The 16,462-nt window shown below is 45.2% G+C and overlaps 1 pseudogene; it reads left to right on the top strand.

Moving 5' to 3' along the window:
• Nucleotides 1-2,957: 2,957 nt before the first annotated feature.
• LOC126022004 (RNA/RNP complex-1-interacting phosphatase-like) lies at nt 2,958-15,706 on the top strand (annotated as a pseudogene).
• The last annotated feature ends 756 nt before the right edge of the window (nt 15,707-16,462 follow it).

Here is a 16,462-nt window from a genome sequence, read left to right as displayed (position 1 = left end):
CCATGAAGGAGAAAAGGGGATCGGAGTCACAGCCTAAAGAGGAGCGAGCTGTGCCCCGCATTTACCCTGACACTACGGACCTACTTCTCTTTGAACCCCCCCCTTACAACCCATCTGCTCGCACCCCTTCTGCTCCAGCAGGGGAGGCGACTGCAGAACCCCGTTCCCCATTAAATCTCTCCTTAGCTTCCCAGCCTTCCCACGTGCTGCAGGGGGGAGAGGAAGGAGCCGCTTCCCACGTGCTCCAGGGGGCTGGGGGAGGAGCCGCTTCCCATGTGCTGCAGGGAGAAGGGGGAGGAGCCGCTTCCCACGTGCTCCAGGGGGCTGGGGGAGGAGCCGCTTCCCATGTGCTGCAGGGAGAAGGGGGAGGAGCCGCTTCTCACGTGCTTCAGGGGGCTGGGGGAGGAGCCGCTTCCCATGTGCTGCAGGGAGAAGGGGGAGGAGCAGCTTCCCACGTGCTGCAGGGGGCTGGGGGAGGAACAGCTTCCCATGTGCTGCAGGGGGCTGGGGGAGGAACAGCTTCCCACGTGCTCCAGGGGGCAGGGGGAGGAGCAGCTTCTCACGTGCTCCAGGGGGCAGGGGGAAGAGCAACTTGCTTGCCTCCATCATCCCCAGAGTCCTTGCCGGATGAGAGCCAGCGAGCAGGGCCAGCTGCGGGAACCCGCAGCAGGCAAAAAGATTCGACATTTGGAGCTTTGCCAATCATGCCGCTGAGGCCAGTAGGGCCCATGATGGACGATGGGAGGGGGGGGGAGATGCCTGCCCTCCAGTATTGGCCCTTCGCCACGTCTGACCTTTATAACTGGAAGCTTAACCATCCCTCTTTCTCTGAAGACCCCACTAGGTTAATTAATCTTTTAGATTCTCTGATGAACACCCACCAGCCTACTTGGGACGACTGCCAGCAGCTGCTTCGTACCCTGTTCACTACTGAAGAACAGGACCGCATTTTGGCAGCAGCCCGGAAAAATGTGATAGGACTAGATGGCTTGGTGACAACCAGACCTGATGTTATTGATGACTCTTTCCCCTTGCGGAGACCGGATTGGGACCCCAACACATATGAAGGTAGGGGGAATCTGTCCACCTATCGCCAGACTCTCATGAGAGGTCTCCGGGAAGCGGCTAGAAAGCCCACAAACCTAGCCAAGGTAAAAGAGGTAATACAGGGACCCGATGAGCCTCCCGGGGTTTTCCTAGAAAGGCTGATGGAATCATATAGGAGGTACACTCCTTTCGATCCAACCTCTGAAACTCATCAGGCTTCAGTCATTATGGCTTTTGTAGGACAGTCAGCAGCAGATATTAGAAAGAAACTCCAGAGGCTGGAGGATATCCAGGGAAAGACTTTACAAGACCTAGTAAAGGAGGCTGAGAAAGTGTTCAGTAAGAGAGAAACAAAGGAAGAAAGAGAGGAGCGACTAGAAAAGGAAAGAAGAGAGTGGCAGGAAAAGAGAGACAGGGAAAGGAAAGAAGCAGAGGAGAAAGAGAGAGAAGAGAGAGAGAGGAGGGAAGAACGGAAGGACAGAAGAAGGAATAAGGAACTGGCAAGGGTCTTGGCAGTAGCAGTAGACAGATCTAGCACAGGTCAGAAAGGTAGGGACCTGGGCCCACGAAGACGCCGACCCCTGGACAAGGACCAATGCGCTCGCTGCCGCCAGAGGGGACACTGGGCTCGGGAATGCACCCAACCCCCACGATCCCCTCGTGGCACCCAACCCCCACGATCCCCGCAACCTTCAAGGACCCTGGCCCTTGAATCTGAATAGGGGGGTCAGGGCTCCAACCCCCTCCGGGAGCTCAGGGCTAAATTTAAGGTGGAGGGGACTCCCATAGACTTTGAACTTGACACAGGGGCAGTATACTCGGTCCTAAAGAAACCTTTGGGACCCCTCTCTAGTAAGCAATCCTTAGTACAAGGAGCAAATGGAAGTAGCTATCGTTCCTGGACTACTTCCCGGACTATGGACTTGGGGAAAGGAGAAATCAAGCATTCTTTCCTGGTCATACCAAACTGCCCCTCACCTCTAATGGGACGAGACTTGCTAACCAAACTCAGAGCCCAGATAACCTTTGAAGAAACTGGTCCAGAAATTGCTTTTCTTAATCCCAGTGTTCAACCACTTACCACCTCCGTCCTGACCATCAGGGCTGAGGATGAATATAGACTGTTTACAGATGACCCCTTGCCAGTTGAAAGCCAAGACACCGACTTTTGGTTAAGACTAGTTCCAGAAGCTTGGGCCGAAACTGCTGGACTGGGGTTGTCTACCTTACAGGCTCCAGTAGTGGTAGAGTTAAAAACTACTGCTGTCCCTGTGAGAGTTAGGCAGTACCCCATGAGTCAGGAAGCGAAGAAAGGCATAACTCCTCATATCCGGAAACTTCTCCAACAAGGGGTCTTAGTAAAATGTCAGTCAGCCTGGAATACTCCATTACTCCCAGTTAAGAAGCCTGGAACTGGGGACTATCGGCCAGTACAGGACCTAAGGGCAGTTAACAGTCAGGTGGAAGTCATCCATCCCACTGTGCCAAACCCATACAATCTCCTCAGCACCCTAAGTCCTGAAAGAGTATGGTATAGTGTATTGGACTTAAAAGACGCTTTCTTTTGCCTGTCTCTACATCCAGCCAGTCAACCCTTATTTGCTTTTGAGTGGAGTGATCCTGAGGCAGGAATTTCAGGCCAACTAACCTGGACCAGATTGCCTCAGGGATTTAAGAACTCCCCTACCATCTTTGATGAGGCCTTGCACCAAGACTTAAGTCTCTTCCGCAGCCAGCACCCCCAGGTAACCCTGCTCCAGTATGTGGACGATATTTTACTTGCAGGAAAAACTGAAGAAGATTGCAAGCAGGCCACCCATGACCTGCTGAAGGAACTTGCTCGGCTAGGGTATAGAGCATCAGCTAAGAAGGCGCAGCTGTGCCAGAGAGAGGTGACGTTTCTGGGATACATGCTACGAGGGGGAAAGCGATGGCTGACGGAGGCCCGGAAGAAGGTCGTGGCACAGATCCCTGCACCTACTACTCGCCGGCAGTTACGTGAGTTTCTGGGGACGGCAGGTTTCTGCCGCCTCTGGATCCCTGGTTTCGCCAACTTGGCAGCCCCACTGTACCCCCTCACAAAAGGGGATGCCAAGTTTGAGTGGACCCATGAATGCCAAAGGGCGTTTGACTCTATCAAAACAGCTCTGCTCACAGCCCCAGCCCTGGCCCTCCCTGATGCTAGCAGGCCTTTTACCTTATATCTAGAAGAGAAAGGGGGAATGGCAAGGGGAGTGCTGACACAGACGCTGGGTCCGTGGAAAAGGCCGGTTGCCTATCTATCAAAGAAACTAGACCCAGTGGCCAGTGGGTGGCCTAAATGTTTGAGAGCAATAGCCGCAGCTGCACTTCTGGTAAAGGATGCAGATAAAATTTCCTTGGGACAAAAGCTGACTATAATAGCCCCTCATGCTCTGGAAAGTATAATTCGACAGCCCCCCGACCGTTGGCTCTCAAATGCCCGTATTACCCACTATCAGAGCATCCTTCTAGACAAAGGCAGAATAACTATCGGCCTACCTGTGATTCTCAACCCGGCCACCCTGCTCCCTGAAGAGTCAGAGACACCAGTGTTGCATAACTGCCAGGATTTGCTGGCCGAAGAAAGTGGGCTGAGAAGGGACCTACAGGACCAGCCATTAAAGAACCCTGATGTCATATGGTACACAGATGGGAGTAGTTTTCTCCAAGATGGAGAGAGACGAGCTGGGGCTGCAGTGGTGAGTGACCATGACGTTATCTGGTCCAAATGCCTGAAAGAGGGGACCTCTGCTCAGCGAGCTGAGTTGATAGCCCTTACCAGAGCACTAGAAATGGCAGCAGGAAAAAGGGCAACCATCTACACAGATAGCAGATATGCTTTCGGAACTGCCCATGTCCATGGCGCTATCTACCAAAGGAGGGGACTCCTGACATCTGCAGGAAAGGAAATTAAACACAAAGAAGAGATATTGCGTCTTTTATCTGCTCTTCTCCTACCCAAAGAACTGGCGATAGTTCACTGTCCAGGTCATCAAACGGGAAAGGAAACCGTCGCGTCCGGAAACAGAAGAGCTGATGAAGCAGCAAAGGCAGCAGCATCCCGCATGAAGGAGATCCCTGCACTTATTGTTACTGAACCTGACAACCTCCCACCAGTGTCAACAACTGTAGACTCCCTTTCTGAAGAACCAGAGGTAAATCAGTATCTGAAAACTCTTCACCAACTCACCCACTTGGGGGCCAGAAAAATGATGGAGTTAATTAAGGAATGGCCTCGGGTACCAAAACCAGAGAGGCTAAAGGAAATGGCCGAAAAAATTGTAAGGTCCTGCCAACCCTGTCAACTGGTAAATGCCTATCCTACTAAAATGGGAACCGGAAAGAGACTGAGAGGGGAGAGACCAGGCCAACATTGGGAGATTGATTTCACTGAAATCAAGCCTGCCAAATATGGACTAAAGTATTTGCTAGTCTTTGTAGATACATTTTCAGGTTGGGTGGAAGCCTACCCATGCAAGAAGGAAACAGCCCAGGTGGTGGCTAAGAAGATATTAGATGACATCTTCCCCAGGTTTGGACTTCCTCAGGTAATTGGGTCAGACAACGGACCAGCTTTTGTGGCCCAGGTAAGTCAGGGATTAGCCAAGACCCTGGGCATAAATTGGAAATTACACTGTTCGTATCGCCCGCAGAGCTCAGGGCAGGTAGAAAGAATGAACAGATCTATTAAGGAGACTTTAACCAAATTATCTCTAGAGACTGGCATAGGGGACTGGACTACCCTCCTACCTTCTGCCCTCTTCAGGGCTAGGAATACCCCTTTGCCCTCTTTGTGTAAACTAACTCCTTTTGAAGTGTTGTATGGTGCTCCCCCCCCGGTGCGAATGCTTTTTGAGCCTTATGATGTTTTCTCTTCCACCTCCACTCCCTTAGCAGCTCGGCTGGCCGCCATCGCTGCCCTACAAAGCCAAGTCTGGAAAGAACTCAGACAGGCATATGAACCCGGAGAATTGACGGTGCCACATCCCTTCAAGCCGGGAGACCAGGTCCTGGTGAGACGGCATCGCTCGCAGACACTGGAGCCTCGGTGGAAGGGACCTTATGTCGTCCTTCTGACCACCCCTACTGCTGTTAAGGTGGACGGCATTGCTTCCTGGGTTCACGCCTCCCATCTGAAACCTGCCCCTGCTGACCTCAACCGTAATGAGTGGAAAGTGGAGCGCACCGAGAATCCTCTCAAGATTCGAGTCCGGCGAACACACTCTAGCCCTGATATGCCCTCTGACTCTAACAATGCTCCTCCTGGCACTGGCTGAAGGAGGACTCGATGAGTCCATAAGCCCAGAAGAACTGGTAAAAAAACTATTTGGAAACCCCTGTGACTGTGTGGGAGGCTATCAACTCAACAGTAGGCTCCTGTACACTCGAGCAGTAGACTGTGGAACTAGAATTGCTTACCTCCAGTCCCCTACTTCTTCCCAAGTGGGGGGAAAATCAGAATGGGTGTGTAGAGAAAAACCTCAACCCTTGCCTCCCTCTTCGGGGGGGAAGTGCCCTGCTCGATGTGTGGAGCTTACTCAAGTTCACTCCCGGTGCTATCGGGAGTATCGAGAGTGTACCAAAAATAACCGGGCATATCTGGTGGCCAGACTCACTGAAACTTACAAGGGGAGCATAGGAGGGAAATGGACAGTTAGTAGGCATAGATCTCCCTATGGAGTCGCAAGCTGCATGGCTGAAGTGGGAGACTTGGTCTGCTGGCCCCTAAAGGCACCCATTCACATCTCGGATGGTGGAGGGCCAACAGACCAGGAAAGAGAAAAAAAGGCCATAGACTGGGCTACAAAGGAAGTGGAGACTAAAATGCCTAAGTGGCCTCGGCACCCCTCCCTCCGACCCCGGATGCCTGCTGAGAAGTTAGATCCAAATACTCATGGCATCCTAGAAGAAACTCACAAACTTCTTAATCTCTCTAACCCTACTCTAGCTGCTGATTGTTGGCTTTGTATGAGAATGGGGGAAAATTGGCCTTTGGCTATCCCTGTCCAACTAGGTAATCTAACCTTTGCTTCTTCTAGCTGTACCTATGTCAAACCCTTTAAGGTAGTCCCCTATAGCTTTGAATCATCTGTTTGCTATTCGCATAACAGCACCGAATCTATAGACCTGGGTCAGGCAGGGGCTACTCAGTGTTCAGAAGTCCTACCTGCTCCCTCTAGCCCAGGGTGTTTACCTCCGGGACGGGCATGGATATGTGGTGGAAATTTGGCTTACTCTCTTTTTCCCCAGAACTGGACCGGAATATGCGTCCCAGCATTAGTGCTCCCCAACATTGACATCATTCCGGGGACAGAGTCCATCCCCTTGCCTAGCATAGATCTCTTAGGCGGCACCCGACGGTCTCGACGAGCTATAATGTTCCTGCCCCTACTGGTAGGGCTAGGGGTAGCGGGTGGACTAGCAACCGGAAGCGCAGGACTAGCCATATCAATAGACAAATATGACAAACTCTCGCAAAAATTAATTTCAGATGTGGACACAGTATATAGTTCCATTAATGATGTGCAGGACCAGCTTGACTCCGTGGCTGAAGTGGTATTACAAAATAGGCGGGGGTTAGATTTGATCCTGGCAGAGCAAGGAGGGCTTTGTGTGGCCTTGCAAGAAAAATGTTGTTTCTATACTAACAAGTCAGGAATAGTGCGAGACAGGATCAGACACCATCAAGAGGAGCTTGCCCAAAGAAGAAAAGAGCTATTAGATGGTCCCTTATGGTCCTTATGGGGTGGGATTCTCCCCTATCTAATGCCCCTACTGGGACCCCTCCTGAGCCTTTTACTTCTGGTAGCCATTGGTCCATGCATAATCAATCGGATCACTGCGTTCATACGAGCCCAGGTTGGGGACGTTAAACTTATGGTATTACGTCAACAATATCAAGAATTAGCTCAGGCAGATAATTTTAATCAGGAAGTGGAGGCCCCTGACCACATTAACTTCTAGGATTAGAAGTTTTACTACAAGAAGTGGGGAGATGAAAAGGAATAAGATCCATGCCGGGTTTTACTTAGATCCATGCCGGGTTTTACTTAGGTTTTACCCAATGATCCGCGCTATCGAGCCGGAAACCCTACCTCACCAATGGTTTGCGTTACTGTGGCGGAAGTCCCGCCTCTACTCCTACCTCACCCAATGATCCGCGCTATCGAGCCGGAAACCCTACCTCACCAATGGTTTGCGTTACTGTGGCGGAAGTCCCGCCTCTACCCCTACCTCACCCAATGATCTGTGTTACCATGGTGGAAACCCAGCCCTCAAGGAAGTGCATCATTCTACTTCCTTCTCCTCCCATTTCCCATCTTATATAAGGGGTAACCAGCCGTAGCACGAGGTCTTTCTGGCTTTGCTCTGTGGGAGGAGGCTGTAGACCCTGGTACCAGAATAAAAGAATCCACCTAAGCGTTTGCTTGAGTTGGTTTCCCTTCATTTCTCCGAGACGGAGCAGAATTTGGAATCCTCGGACCGGACACTTAAATAGGTTTAAGATTATAGACCACACATATTGGCCAGGGATGATTAAAGCTGATATCTCCCGAAGCCTGCTTGTAAATGGATTCTCTCCTCACCGCCACCCTGACAGCTGAAGGGAGTTGCAGAGCCACGTGGTCCTGGACTGGAGAAGAAAGGCCTCCATGCATCCCATCACCATCCATCGCCATCCAAGTCCATCCTAAGGGCTTAACGCAACAGTCTGGTGCCTGAACAGGGACTTGAACCCTGTGATGTGACTCCACCCCGGATTTACGTGTAACTACCTGAAAAACCCTCCCATTCCTGGGAGGGGTCTTCTGGAGATATAAAAGATTTGGCCTCAGGGGCAAAAGGGATTTGGCCTGAATTTGGATTTTGCCGGTATGGAGAAGTAGCAGGAGTAGAGATGGCAGAGAGACAAGTACAATGCAGGGCTGAATAGATATACAACATAAAAGGTTATGAGATAAGCCACACAAGTTGGCCAGGGCAAATAAAGATGATATTTCCTGGAACCTGTCTGTGGATGATTTATTCGCCTCTACCTGAACCCAGATACCTGCTGGCTGGGGGTTGCAGAAACCCACGTGTTTGGGACTGCAGAGAAAAGCCTCCATCACCATCGACCTCCATCCAGCTCCATCCTAAGGGGCTTCTTTATTATTTTAATCAATAATTTAGTTATAAAAAGCAATTTAAAAATAAATTATTTCAGGGTCCAGAGAGATAGCACAGTGGTAGAGCATTTGCCTTGCAAGTGGTCAGCTTGGTAGTTTAAATCCCTGTAGGGAGCCAGATTCTCCCTCACAGTCTTGGCATAAGCACAGCCATCTTGTAGCAAACTGCCATTTTCTAACAGGCCTGTCCTTTAGTTAAATTGTGTATGTGCCAACTGGCCATGAGTTGATGCAGATCAAAAGAACCATAAGGTCACACTCTTCTGGCTCAGGAAACTTAGACCTATGGATAGAGCATTTGGTGTGATAATGGGATATTCCTCAGGAAACTTGTTTTAAATTAACAGGCACATGCCAAACCTTTTGAACTGAATGATGACAAATGTATGCTTGACAAATGTTTGCATTGTCCCCTCCTCCCTTTGTGTAAAAACTATATAAGTCATGGCATTTTAAAAATAAATTGACGCCATAATCAGAATCCTTGGTGGTCCTCTTTTTCCCACCCATTTTCTTTTCAGGTGCAGACTCTTTCCACGACCATGAATAAACTGAAGCTGCTGGTCAGCACAAATCCCTGCATCCTACATGGTCCGCAGTGCCTGTCAGGAGCAATTTCTGAGCACAGAGCCAGGAGTAACCCCTGAGTGCTGTCGGATGTGGCCTACCCACCCCCGAAAAAAACTAAATATATAAATAATATCATGCCTGCCAAGAAGGCAAGCATGAGGGTAGCTGGGATACTGGAACAGTGGTGGAGGGAATGTTACATTGGTGTTAGGACTAGTGCTGGAACTTGGAATGCCAGAAATAATCATACTTATGAACTTTGTAACCAGATATTTAAATCAAGTAATTTTAAAAAATAAATAAAATAGCTATATCAAAGGAGGCTCTCCCAATAAATTTCTTCTATAACCAAATTTTAATTGGAAAAGTCAATTCGACTGAAATTTGGTATTTAGAAAGCATGAAAACTTAGTTAAAATTACTTTTATATGCAGATGAGTACCAAAGTAATTTTCATAGTTCTTTGGAAGGAAATTAACTGTTACAATCTTCATAATAAGAAATTCTACACCACTCATTTTCTTCTGTAAATCCCTACAGTTTAACTTCCAGAGAAGAAAGATCCATAGAATCAACATTCTAAAGCTGCTGTAATTCTAGTTCTCTACAATTAAAATTTCTTTTTTGGGGCTGGAACAATAGAACAAGCAGTAATGCATTTGTCTTGCAGGCAGCCAACCCAAGATATACTTAGGTTTGATTCCCGGAGTCCCATATGGTCTCCTGAGTCTACCAGAAACGATTTCCGAGTGCAGAGCTAGGAGTAACCATGGAGCATTGTCAGGTGTGGTGTGAAAATTTAAACAAATTTAAATAAAACCATGATAATAACTTGTATATGAAAAGTGGAGTTCAGGGTCCAGAGTGATAGTAAAGTGATATAGAGCTTGCCTTGCTGGTGGCCAGCCCAGGTTCGATACCACTATCCCATATGGTACTGAGCCTATCAGGAGTGACTCCTGAGTGCAGAGTTGGGAGTAATCCCAAAGCCTCATTAAGTGTGGCCCAAAAATAAGATGAAAGAAAGAGAAAGAAAGAAAGAAAGAAAGAAAGAAAGGAAGGAAGGAAGGAAGGAAGGAAGGAAGGAAGGAAGAAAGAAAGAAAGAAAGAAAGAAAGAAAGAAAGAAAGAAAGAAAGAAAGAAAGAAAGAAAGAAAGAAAGAAAGAAAGAAAGAAAGAAAGAAAGAAAGAGAAGGACGGGAGGGGAGGGGAGAAAGAGAAGAAGAAGAAGAGAGGGGAGGAGAAATGAAAGGAGAAGAGGGAAGGAGAGGAGAAAGGAAGAGAGAAGACTAGAGGAGATGAGAGGAGACTGAGAGGAGATGAGACAAGAGGGAAGGTGAGAGGAAGAGAGGGAGGAGGGGAGAGGCGAGGAAAGGAGAGGAACACTCAATAGGAACTCATGAGCCTGAAAGCAGAGCCTGAAGTGATTCCCCTGAAAAAACTCTGAAAGTTCCAAGCTGTCCTTACTGAGAGGGAATGAAAAATCTGAACCTTTATTTCCCCTCTTTCAAATACTCTCAAATATGCATAATTACAATACTATAAATTGACTTTGTGAAAATTCTGTAATCTCAGGTCTACAAAGATGAACATTTATAAAGTATGACTTTTTGACCTTTTGACTGACTTACATTAAGATGTTTCAAAGTCGGGGGAACAAGGGTTAGGGAATTAAAAGATATTTCAAAGTATACAAGCTGCTATTTTACCTATCAACCATTTTACCTACAACTAAAAATACCTAAGGTAAAAAGGTATTTACATTCTGGGCATGTCCACCAAATTCTCCAACACATTTTAAAGTCACACACTACAGCTGCTATGAAGGTGAGTGGCCTCTCCAAGGCTCCATCTCACCCACAGCATCAACAGGATATGATTCACAGACTAAATGAACCCCAAAGTCAACCCCACAAATCAGAAACCCCTTGTTCTTGGTTAGAGAATCATGACATAGCCCAGTAGAATCATCCTGTGCGTAGAACCTGGGGATTCCTTACCATGCCAAGAGCATCCCATGTACATGAAATAAGTGACACCATGAAAGAAAGTGTCCTGACCTGTAGTGAGAGGATCCCTCTGAAAGAAGTGAAAAACATATTTTCCCCTAAGATTGTTCCTTTTTCCCCCTTTACACATTCCTGATGGGAGTTGTCTGTCTCTTTCTCATGCAATGCAATGTTCCCCCCTCACCCTCCCCTCAATTTATCCTAACAGACCAATGAGTTATGTTAACTACCTGCTTGTCTCTTATCTACTGAGCTACAGGTGCTGATCCATTTGCTGGCTCCCCATGGTTTTACAGACCCTGCATTAATCGTCTTGAAGACATCTTGGAGACTTGAAGACTGGGTCCCTGCTCACTTGGAGACTTGAAGTCTGGGTCCCTGCTCACACCTACCCTAAAAATCTCCGGATTCTCCTACATCAAAGCCCATTCCTGTTTCCGCTGTAAAAATAACACAGCCCACCTGAAAACTGTATAAAAAAACCCTGATTTCAGACCTCGGGGTTCGCAACCTCTGCTCTGCTCTGAGCACGTTTCGAACCTCTGATCGATCAGATTAAATTGGAACTTGCTTGCAATTGCTGAGCACGTGCCTTTTTCACTATTCCTCGCTGGGCAACTGGGGGGACGGGTTGCCCGAACTTTTCACCTTCAACGATCCTACACAGCCTCACAACATTGTAGGAAGGGCATATGTTCCTCTGTCACAGTGATTATCATTGAGCGCAGGTCATAATTCATGAAAATGCTGGAGACTCAGTGAGTGCCCACCACATGGTTGATGACAAGCTCCTAAGAGACAGAAAACTCCTCAGGCCATCTGGCCATACTCACGGGTGGCAAAGAGCCCTGCTTCTGCAAGACAGGGTCATTCAGCTTTCTGAGACAATCACTGTATTCTGCAGGCTTTGTGGTAACAAGGAAATAACCAACAAAGAAGTATTCTTTGTCATTGTTTCAAAAAGGTCACATTATCTACAGTTTCCTACTGTTCCAGAGCTTATTATTATAGAGCAAATTTCTCTTTCACCTACAAAATGGACTCGTTGTGGTCAGAGAAATAGTATGGAGGTAGGACATTTAACTTGCATGCAGAAGGATGGTGGTTTGAATCCTGGCATCCCATATGGTCCCCCGAGCCTGCCAGGAGCAATTTCTGAGCGTAGAGCCAGGAGGAACCCCTGAGCACTGCTGGGTGTGATCCAAAAACTAAAAACAAAACAAAAAAATGGACTTGTATTCTGACATTTTTTGTGTAGTATGTGTTTGCTAATATTCCCAGAATTTCCATGATGAAATTGTGGTTTTCCTTTAAGCTGTGAACTACAACATTAAAAGGAATGCAGGGCCGGAGAGATAGCATGGAGGTAAGGTGTTTGCCTTGCATGCAGAAAGTTGGTGGTTCGAATCCCGGCATCCCATATGGTCCCCTGAGCCTGCCAGGAGCAATTTCTGAGTATAGAGCAGGAGTAACCTCTGACTGCTGTGGGGTGTGACTCAAAAACCAAAAAAAAAAAAAAAGTTAAAAAAAGGAATGCGATCCTCAAACATTATTCTGGATGGTTCTAGCATTCATGCTAATGGTTTCTTCTTTATTTTTCTCCTATGTGATTGGTGGTAGGCAGCCTCCCAAACAGCGCACAGGGGCTGCAAGTTGAATGTCTAAGTAGTTCTTGTCTTTGATACATCCTGACCATAATTTCATGTGAGTAAACAGACATCTTTCTCCTTCAGTGTGGACCACTTGATTTATTGTCTCCAGTATTACAAATCTCAGCATAATAAATAGCACATTCCACAGCATTTCTCCATTTCCACAAGTACTTTTGGATTCAATATCTAGAAATGAGAGTTCTGGTTGAAAAAATAAACGCTAAAAATAAATAATAATAATAATAATAATAATAATAATAATGATAATAATAAAACGCTGTCACTGTGCAGATGGTGCCACAGTCACAGCAGAAAGACCATCACCATATTGTCTAAAGTCCCACACTGCAGACCATTAAGGTGTGACATCCTAGTAATGCCAGTGTTAGTGCACATGTTGTCCTCCACATATGTTCTATTATTCACACTCACATACACAATTTTAGTGAAACATATGAACTCCACAAAGGCTCTCATATCATAGAGTCTCGCATACTTATAAGATCACATATATATGTATATATATAATCCCAATGAGAACTGTGCCCTCTACATACTTTCATATTCACAGACTCACACATATACTCACAATCATACTCATAGTCATATATCCATTTTTACACTCTCATGCTCTCACATTTTCACTCTCACTCATTCACTTACATGTCATAACAGATGAGGCTCACCTCTTCAACCTCAAAAAATATTCCTTAAAGAGTAAGGAATATTCTACATTTACAATGGGCAATGCTATCATAACATTTAAAAAACTTTTCATGGGGGGCCAGAGTAGTGGCGAAGGGCATAAGGCATCTGCCTTGCACGTGCTAGCCTAGGACAGATGGCGGTTTGATCCCTGTTGTCCCATTGGTCCTCCAAGCCAGGAGCGATTTCTGAGCACATAACCAGGAGAAACCCCTGAGTATCACTGGGTGTGGCAAAAGATAAAACAAACAAATGAATAAACAAAACAAACAAAAAAAACACCAAAAAATTCTTTATGGAAGAAAGCAAGTTTTTCAAAAGCAATGGAATTTGGACTCAAGATTCTTCTGAGTACTTAATTTTAAGTACAATAAAAAATAACATGAGAAACTATCAAATTTTAACCCCTTGATTCTTACTGTTAAGTCTTCTATTCATAAAAAATTTTGGTCCATAATTCAGAGCATTTATAATCTCAAATAGACATACCAGGAGGCAAATCCACCATAACCTACATAACTGTTCATGACTAAGGGCAGGTATGTTAAATAAGAAATAGCACAAGATAATAAACTACCACCACAGAACATAGAGGTCTGTTGATAGATAAGAACTGTGTATCAAAAACACAAGAAAATATTACAAATTTAAGATACTTAGAAATTTGCTTTTTAGACCATACTGGGATATGTTCAAGGCTTACTGTTCACTTTAGGATCAGGCATTATTCCTGGCAAGATCAGGCAACAATATGGGGTGCTAGGGATCGAACCACAATGGCTTCGTGCAAGGCAAGTCCTCCCTGCTGTGTTATCTCTCCATTATCATACTTTTTATTCTTTTTGAAAGGACTGAATAAGTACTTTAAGATTTTCTGAATCTATAAAGTATTGGTATTTATCATATTTATATTAAAAGTGCAATTTTACTGAAGTCAAACAAAACATTTTTGTGCTTCAAAACTTTCTACAATTTTCCAGTAGAGGATGGAGATTACCTGCAACACAAGTCTTACACATAGCAGAAGTACAGCTGTTTACAAATGTATCTTACCCAATTCAACATACTCTTTCTGTCACAGAAAATAGATGGGTATCTGCTAAAATTTTGTATGTGTGGAGCTTTGTTGGCACAACTGTAATAAAACACTGGAACATCTGGTTGTCTACAATAAAACCAAAATGTGTCCTTTCATCAATCCAGCAACAACAATGTCACAATAACTAAATCCTCCTAATATGCCTAACATAAAATTTAAAGCAACTTAAGATTTAATGTATAACTAAATGATTTTAAGACATCAAAGAAAGCAATATCCTCAATTCTTGTGTAAGTTCTTGGTAAGAAATTGGACATTAGCCCAGAGCCTGGGCCAGCCAGCAGATTGGTTCCGGGGCGCTTCTGGTCGGGGACCCAGAGAGCTCCAGTCTGGCCTTCCGGGTGGCCCTGGACGTGTGGGGGGACGGCCTCCCGCAGCCCCCATGCCCACCTTGGAGGAGGTGGGTGGGGTCGGGGCGGGGCTGGAGCTGTCCAGAACGTGCCTTGGCTAAGTAGAAGGGCAGAAGCCAAGTCCCGGAGAGGTGAAAGGATTATTTCCCACTTGGACAGCGGATGCCTGGAATTTGTTTCATTGCTTTCAAAGTTCCTTTGAAAACGAGCTTCCAAGAGAAACTTGCTCCAGAAGAAACTTTTTCTCTCTCGGATCTTTTTAACAGAATCCAAGAACAGAATGAAGAACTTGGAATGATAATTGATTTAACATATACTCAGCGCTATTATAAACCAGAGTATTTACCAGAAACTTTTCCTTAATTAAAAATTTTTACAATGGGACATCAGGTGCCAGATGACAAAATTATTTCAAAGTTCAAATATGTTGTCAATGGGTCTTTAAAAAGATAATGACAAACTTATTGGTGTTCACTGTACCCATGGTTAAAACAGAACTCAGGTTACCTCATCTGCAGGTATTTGGTTGATGTAGAAGGCCTGAGGCCAGATGATGTAATTGAATTATTCAATAGATGCCGGCGACATTGTTTAGAAAGACAAAACTACATTGAAGACCTTCATAATGGTCCTATCAGAAAGAATTGGGATTCCAGTGTATCCAGATCAAGAGGTTATAAAAACTCAGCACATGTGACAGAAGGATTCCATGACATGCATAAGTTTCATAAACAAAGACATATGTATAATCTACATGAGACTTGCAGTTACTCAGTACCTTCTCCATATTATTACAACTACACCCAAGATTTTCAGCAGCCAGTAAGAAAATTACCATGGAATCAGAATGTTAACCAAAGAGGCTTTCTTCCTCCTCCTGGTCCCCCTGGTGAGGACTTTTCACGAAGAAGATACTCTTGGTATATAAAGTCAAATGCCAGCCACACAGCCCAGAATACAAGGTGGTATCATAAACATTACCTAGGACAATCTTATTTAAACTACTATGGATGGACTGAGTGACAAAACTGGTGCTGAAATGATCTACAGACGGAGCAGGACTGGAGACAGCCAATTTTTATAAGATTGGGTCAAAGAAAAGATTTTTTATAAAGATCAGAACAATAATTTAGTTGTTCCCTTGTGTGGTCAAGTTGAGAAAAAAGTTATATTGATACTTAGATCTTTATTCATTGTATTGGAAGTAATAAAGGAAATAATCTGCTAGTCCTATTTTAAATATTTTAAAGGTAGCTATTTTAAAATTGATAAAATAATAACATTCCTTATTAATCATTTAAAAAAGAAATTGAACATTATAAAATAGGACTAATCAGTGACATAGATATCTCCTATAAACCATGTCATCAAATATAAAAATAAATTTATGAATATAAATACAAGTCTTTTAAGAATATTATAAGATAAAAAGGCCCAAACTTTATTAGTCAGTCTTTGCATAAATAAGAGAAACTTCTACTAAAATAAGAAAATAACTAAAGTGACTACTTATGGGTGGAAAGAATTACTGGTTCATGCAAATAAATCACATTTTCTTTTTTTTTTTTTTTTTTTGGTTTTTTTTTGGGGGGCCACACCCGGTGACGCTCAGGGGTTACTCCTGGCTATGCACTCAGAAGTCGCTCCTGGCTTGGGGGACCATATGGGAAACCGGGGAATCGAACCGCTGTCCATCCAAGGCTAGTGCAGGCCAGGCAGGCACCTTACCTCTAGCGACACCGCCCGGCCCCCTTAAATCACATTTTCATAGTTAGTAGACATTCTGAGGTGAGGCTTAACAAACTTCTCACTATATTACAATTATAAAGCTTACCAGTTCA

Source organism: Suncus etruscus, chromosome 11 (assembly GCF_024139225.1).
Source record: "Suncus etruscus isolate mSunEtr1 chromosome 11, mSunEtr1.pri.cur, whole genome shotgun sequence".
In the NCBI taxonomy this organism is placed as follows: domain Eukaryota; kingdom Metazoa; phylum Chordata; class Mammalia; order Eulipotyphla; family Soricidae; genus Suncus; species Suncus etruscus.
The sequence above is the reverse complement of the archived record's forward strand: the minus strand, read 5'-3'. Positions and strand labels throughout refer to the sequence as shown.